General features: G+C 46.1%; 1 pseudogene; it reads right to left on the reverse strand.

The window, feature by feature from the left end:
* Nucleotides 1-265: 265 nt before the first annotated feature.
* On the reverse strand, nucleotides 266-359 carry LOC126074127 (uncharacterized; annotated as a pseudogene).
* Nucleotides 360-7,521: the final 7,162 nt, after the last annotated feature.

A 7,521-nucleotide genomic window follows, 5' to 3' on the forward strand; every position in this document is an offset into this window, starting at 1 on the left:
GCCATCCATAAGTTATTGTGTTAGTTTTTGTTTGCTTACTGTGTCATAGCTTCTTGCTTTGTTTTGTTTTGATATGCCCAAATGGGTTGCTTGAGTGAGCTAGCTTGATTAGTTTCGCCTTTGGAACTCTGACGTCCTGTCCCCAGATGGCCAGAGCTGTTATCAAGTATATAACAGTCTAGGAGTTCATTCACTTTTCTTGTATGAATTCAGCTCAGGTGTCCAGGTAGCTGGTCATCAAGTGTGTGGTACAGGTTCTGTCCTAAAAAATATGGAATGCTTCATGAATTTGCATGTCATCCATGCTAATCTTCTCTGTATCGTTCTAATTTTAGTATATGTGCTGCTGAAGTGAGCACTCCTTATTGCCTTGGAATTGTGGCTATAGCCCTAAATCTGAGGAACTAGCATGAAACTGCCCCACACTCTAAAGACAGCCACCTGATGCACCCTTTCTAAGAGGCAAGACCACCATTGCCATCACCATCAGCCTCCCTTCCCTTCTCCCCTAGCCTACACATGGGAAGCCTTGAGGAATTCAAGGAGGATGGTAGGATTCTGAAGTGGTAGGCTTACCAGGGCATGCTGTTACTTTGAAGCCTGCCAAGTTCAGACTCTTCAACAAACTTAACATCTATGTTAAGTACTTAATATAGTGAGTTATCAATAAACAGTAGCTCTTAAGATTATTTTAACCCCTGGGACTTCAGCCCCAGAAACCACTGGTAGGTTCCAGAGGGCATTTCTGTGCCCATTCCTGCCTGTAGCCCTAGCTCAGAATGCTCTCCCCACCTCTCAGCTGGTGAACTTCTATTCATGCTTCAAGACTCAGCTCAGCTCTGGCTGAGCTGACCTCCTTGGGTCCTATATCTGTCCGCCACTATGCTGTGAGTGCTTTAAAGCCCAGGTCATACATGACTGTGTCTGGCACTGAGGTGGCTTCTTAACTGTTGCTGACCTGAGTTGTTGCTCCCCTCCTTTCTTGGCCCCCAGCCCCCGCCTTGGACTTTTGACTCTTTTCCTCTGATTCCTGGGATTGAATCCTGGAAGGTAAACCCTACCCCCTGGTAATGTCTTGCCTGCATCACAATCTACCTGCCTGCCTGTCTAGACCTCTGAACTATGAGGGCTGGATGCCCTATTTCCCCACCTACGAAGCTCTGTCCTATTCACACAGAGACCCAGGACACCCTGTTGTAAAACCCCAGGGGGTACTATTGTGTTCTCCGTGAATGGCAACTCCCAGAGCACAATTGTAGAAGGCACCATTCAGTAGAACACAATGAGATGGTGCTACCTTGAGTTGTGTAATGGCAGTGACCTTGCCAGGTGGGCCAGTGTCAGTTGTAGCTGCAGACACCCTTCTGGCTAGCAGTGCCCCTTCAGACACTGTTCCTTCTCTGACTTGCTGCCCTGCTAGCACCTTTCTTTTCCATTCACCGCTCCTAGCTGGAAGGGCTCTGGTGATGCAGTGGTTAAGCACTCAGCTGCTAACCAAAAGGTTGGCATTTCAAATTCACCAGATGCTCCTAGGAGAAAGATGTGGCAGTCTGCTTCCATAAAGACTACAGCCTTGGAAACCCTATAGGGAAGCTCTGCTCTGTCCTATAGGATTGCTATGAGTTGGAAGCTAACTGAAAGGTCAGCAGTTTGAATCCTCTAGCCCTGTGAGGCAGTTCTACTCTGCTCTATAGGGTCACTATGAGTTTAAATTGACTCGAAGGCACACAAACACCACAGTTGGACCAGAAGGAGCCCTGATGGTGCAGTAGTTAAAATGCTCGGCTGCTAACTAAAAAGTCGGTAGTTCAAATCTCACAGTCACTCTATGGGAGAGAGATGTAGCAGTCTGCTTCTGTAAAGATTTACAGCCTTGGAAGCCTGATGGGGGCAGTTCTATTCTGTCATATAGGGTTGCTATGAGTCGGAATAGATTGGACGGCAATGGATTTGAGATTTATTTGGTTTAGCTGGACCAGGCTAGACCTTACCCAGAAACCAAGTGTGCTGAATGGGGAGTGTGTGGGGCTTGCGGGTGGTGCAGGGAGTGGAAGGGGAAGAGGAAGTGGATAATAAAGAGCATCTCTTTTTATATCTCTCAAGTTGGGAACCCATTGAAAGATAAAACGACAGACAGGTTTACTGATCAACTTTATTACAGATTACACATGAAAGGAGGACATGGCTTAGACACACAATGCACATTCTAAGGCTTGGCCAGCAGTGTCCCCTCACCAGGGACAGGCCTGCTCTGCTGAACTGACAAGGGGTGGAGAGAAGACCAAAGAAGACCAGTTTGAGTCCTATCCACAGCAGATAGAACAGAGACAGGGCTTGAGCCTTGCTCCTCTTGCTCCCAAGCTCACTGATGAGGTGTGTCCTCCTCTTTCCCTGAGCACTGGGGGGTGGGGGGAGGGGCTCCTGAGGACAGTTTCCTCCCCATAGTTTTCCCTCCTGGGGAAAAGAGCGGAAATTCCCTTACCACTAAGGCAACATGAGGACTGGGGAATGTGCCCTAATACACAATAGAACAGTTCTGTTTGCTTCAGAGCAAAGGCCCAGGAACCGTTTCCAGGTCTCACAGAGCACAGAAGTGGGATGGGGTGGGGGACGTGGAGACTGGGCAGAGTGAAGTCAGGTGGGGGACCCCCCCTCAGACACTGGCTGGTCTCCACTTCCAGGCCCATCTGTTTCCACCGTAGGAGGGGAGTGAAGGAATTGATTTGGAGCTGTAGGGAATTCTCTCCTTGGGGGGCAACAGAAGCTGCATATGGTTCAGACCACCAATGCCCTGGATGGAAAGCAACTTTATTCTCCAGGAATGCTGAGCATGTGGGCATCCCAACTCCTCAGCTGTTTCAGTCCCTCACACTCTGCCTGTTTATCTCCTCTGTCCTGCGGCTACCCAGCAGGACTTGTAGGTCAGCTGATGACTTAATGCTGGGTCCCTTAAACATCTTTGTTCTGGTAGCAGAGTCCATCCACTGCTCCAGACACCCTCCTCCCAGTTGGAGTTATGGACAAGAGAAAAAGAAGAGCTCTGGACAGGCAGTGGAATGTAGTCATAGAGCCAGATCTCCTGGCTTTAAATCCTGTATCTGCTGTTTCCTAGCTGCATGGCCTTGAATGGTTACTTAACCTCTCTGTGCTTCAGTTTCCTAATACGTAAAACAGGTAATTATAGTACCTATGTCTTGGCTCAAGGGTTATGCGTTCAGTTGCTAAATGAAAGGTTGGCAGTTTGAACCTACCCAGTGGCCCTGCGAGAGAAAGACTCATCAATCTGCTTCCTTAAAGATTATAGCCAAGAAAACCCGATGGGGGGTTCTCCTCTGTCACATGAGGTTGCTGTGAGTTGGAGTCAACCTGACAGCACCCAACAACAACAGCCTGCTATGAATTTAATTATTTTCCCCCAGAAGTTATATTGAAGTCCTAGCCCCTGTACCTGTGAATATGACCCTGTTTGGAAATATGGGGTTCTTTTGTTATGTAGGAAACCGTAGTGGCATAGTGGTTAAGTGCTACAGTTGCTAACCAAAGGATCAACAGTTCAAATCCACCAGAAGCTCCTTGGAAACTCTATGGGGCAGTTCTACTCTGTCCTATATGGTTGCTATAAGCCGGAATCGATTTGAAGGCAACTTTTTTTTGTTGCTGTTGTTATTTTAATGAGCCCATATCGGATTAGGGTGGGTCCTAAACCTAACCCCTTCTAAGTGGTGTCTTATAAAAAGGAAAAACAGACACACACAGGAAGAAGCACCATGTGACCTGGGAGACAGATGGATATAAAAGCAGCAAAGTAACACCAAGGATTGCCGGTAGACATAAGGGACTAGAAGAAAGACCCATAGAAGGATTTGATGTGGCCAAGACCCTCCAAAACTGTAAGACAATACATTCTAACCTTTAAAGCTGCCCACTTGTAGTATTTTTTTGTTACAGCAGACTAGGTAACTAAAACAATATCTTATAGAGTCATTGTGAGGGGTAAATGAGTTCATACACACGAAGCCCTTAAGACTAGTGCCTGAGCAGGACTAAGTACTCAGTAAAGACGAGCTTCTATTTTTATGGAGCTGAGGCTGGGAAAAAGGATCAAACAGCCAGGGAAAATGGGAAGTACACTACTGTATAGTGAGCACCTGCCAGATGGGCCAAACCCTATGCTGGGTGCTTGATCCAGCTGAATGTTTACAAGATGGAGGAGGAACTATTATTGCCCATTTTACAGATCAAGAGCTTGAGCAGTCATGTGGCCCAGCTGAGATTCAATACCTGTGAGATCTGATTCCAGTCACCATGGACTTGGTTGCCTCCCACCATAAACAAGTAGACTAAGTATGGAATTCAAAAGTAGGTATGTACTGGTGCCTTAGGAAAGAAACAAGGGGGTTGCTCTGGTGAAGCCAGGAAGTTCTTGTTCCATTTCTGTGTTATGTGTCAACATGGCTAGACTATAGTTCCCAATGTTTTGGCCAAACACTAGCTACTGTCAAGTAGTTACATGTGATCAAATCAGTTGGCCTTGGGGTAGAGCAGATTACCTTTCTTGAAATGTAATGTAATGTAACATAATGTAACTGCATGTAATGTAATTACTTTCCATATTGTAAGATAATCCATCAGTTGAGGTCTTATCAGTGTAGGGTGGACCCTAAGTCTTGTCACTTCTGGGTTGTAAAACACCGGAATAGTCACAGACACATGAACACATAGGGAAAGACAGATGACATGCGAGGATTGTCTACAAGCAAAGGAACATCAAGGATCTCTGGCAGATACCAGGAGAGAGGCTTACAGAAGGAATTGACACAGCTAAGACTTTGATTTGGGCTTAGCCTCCAGAACATTAAAGTCACCCACTTGTACTAGTAACTAAGACAGTGTCCCTGCCCTGCTTTGCTCTAAACATCTGCTTCATTCTCTCTGGCTGAACAGTCATAACGTTTTTGCTCCTCAGTCCACGAGACTGAACCTGGCCACGAGCAGCTGCTGTTAAAGCCCAGACAATCAGAAAGGAGACTGAATCACTCTCCTAAATCCCAGCTCCACAATTCCTGGGAAGGGACCTGATTGGCCCAGGTAACATCCAGTGTCCATCCTTAGATGACCAGGGGTCAAGGTTTCTTGTAGGAACATGGCAGACCCTGCTGCAGTTGAGTGGGGACAGAAAGGGAAATTCCTAGGAAATGCATACCTGGCAGACAGCTCAATGGGTGTCTACTATCTAGGCTTATTCTTCTATTTGTTCTCAATCTTTTGTCTACCTCATAGCTTCTCCTTGCTCATACATACTTTCAACCTGTCTCAACAGTTACGCACCCAAACTCTCTCCCTCTCTCTATGCCTCACACCACCTCATGTTTTCTCTCTCTTTTCACTCCATAACCATAACCCACTGCTATTGTCTGAAACTCTATGTGTTTCTCCATTCAAATTCCTCAGGTAATTCCATCGTCTTGCTCATAGTTCCATACCAGGCCATTTCACAGGCACTGATTTTCTTGGGAACTGGCTACCTTGTGGTACAAAGCCTGTGTCCAGGAATCTGCTAGAGCAACATATTAGGTTATAACTTCTGCAGGGCTGTGGGCTGGTGATTTCACTGTGTGCCATGAACAGAGACCAGCACTGTAAGGAGATATCCATTATACCTTCTCTAGCCATTGAAAGGATGCTCCTTCTGAAAGGCCTTCCCAGGCTTTTCCACCCAGGCCCGTCCTTCACTGAAATCCACACACCCATCCACTCACCTGAGACCGCCATGGATGCTGAGTGTGCTGAGTGTCCAACTCCTACTGAAACATAGATTGAGGTGTACATTGGTTTAGAGAAGTTAGAAGATTATTGCTCATGTATCAGTTGAGAAATAAGCAATTCAGAGCAGATATGGCACCTTCACGGTGTTGGGCACCTAAGCTTTTTCTGATTTGCTGGTCTATCACCCCTAGAGTGTTGACCTCATCTTTACGGGTCAAGAGATTCACCACCATGTTCCAGCCAGTGGGAAGGGAGAAATGCATTTCTCCAGCCCTTTAAATGCAGAAGCTGGAGTTTGCATACATCACTTCCACTCACGTACTATCAGCCAGAACTTAGTGATGTGGCCACATCAAGCTGCAGTGGGGGCTAGGAAATGGAGTCTCTATTCTGATGGCCACATGTCTAACTAAAAATTGGGGGTTCCATTACTAAAGCGGAAGGAAAGAATGAATGTTGGGGACAATGGTGCTACCATTCTCTTGTCAATCATATTTGACCCTTCTCCGGCATCCAGTTTGTCACCAAATCCTGGCATATCCCCATGTCTGACGCCTTTCCTATAGGGCCTCATCCTTTATCCCCACTGGTACCACCGTGGCCTGGGCCCTTACTTTTTTATAACCAGTGTCTCATGAGAATTCCCTGCCTCATCCCCTTGCCTCTAGCCTCTCCTCCAGTTTCTCCCAAGCAAGTTGTTTCTACGATCATTCTAAAGTGCAAATCTGGCTCTATTGTTTAAAATTTTTCAGTGGCTCCCCACTGCCCACAGGGGTGCGATTTTTACTGCAGATTTTTAAATCACTGAAATCACATGCAAATTTTGCATTTTTCTGAAGAGAGTTTCAGATTCTCAAAGGGGTCTGTGATCCCACCTGAAGTTCAAACTCAAGTCGAAATTCCTATTCTTGACATATAAGGCTTCTCAGGACACAGCTCCCAGCTTCCCTCTCAAATATCCTCTCCAGTCACTTTTCCCATGCAGCCCAAACTGAAGTCATTCTGAAATTCTCTCCATTCCCTGGACATGCCACGCCTTCTCACACTTCACATATTTATGTCTGCTGTTCTATCTGCAATGCTCTGGCAAACTCCTACACATCCTTACGGCTGAGGTCAACAACCACCTCCTCTGCGAGACTTCCTTTACTCCCTCTGGCCAAGTCAGTCTCCACAGCACTATTCAGACCTTCATCGTTTATCACATTACGAAGTCATTGTAGGCTTACATCTGTCTTGTCCGCCAAACCATGAACTCTGGAACTCAGACATTGAATAGATAGTCTACAAATGTTTGTTGAATAGATGTCATTCATGCTCAAAAAAACTAGAATGCTCTTTCTAAAATGTAAACCTAACTGTTGATTTCTGCATTCCTATTTTCTTCAAGGCCAAACTTGTTACCGGAACTTTCTCTCTGCCCTTATCTTACAATATTTCCCTTTCCTACTCCAGAAAGACTGAACTTCTTTTAATGCTCCAAATTAATGCTGCTTCTTGTCTTGGGGTTTTGTACATGATTCTCCCTCTGCCTGGAACTTTCTCTTGCTCCTCTTTGCCTGGCTAACTCCTACTCCTATTCTTCATAGCTTAAATATCCCTCCAGGAAGCCTTCCTGAACATTCTCCCCCCTTAGACTAGGCCAAATAGTCCACTTACTCATCCCCATAGCACCCTGCACTCCCACAGTCCCTGTACTTTCCTGTTCTCAATATACATCACCCTGTGTCATAATGACTTGTCTTTCTTCCCTGC

This window comes from Elephas maximus, chromosome 3 (assembly GCF_024166365.1).
Source record: "Elephas maximus indicus isolate mEleMax1 chromosome 3, mEleMax1 primary haplotype, whole genome shotgun sequence".
NCBI lineage: Eukaryota > Metazoa > Chordata > Mammalia > Proboscidea > Elephantidae > Elephas > Elephas maximus.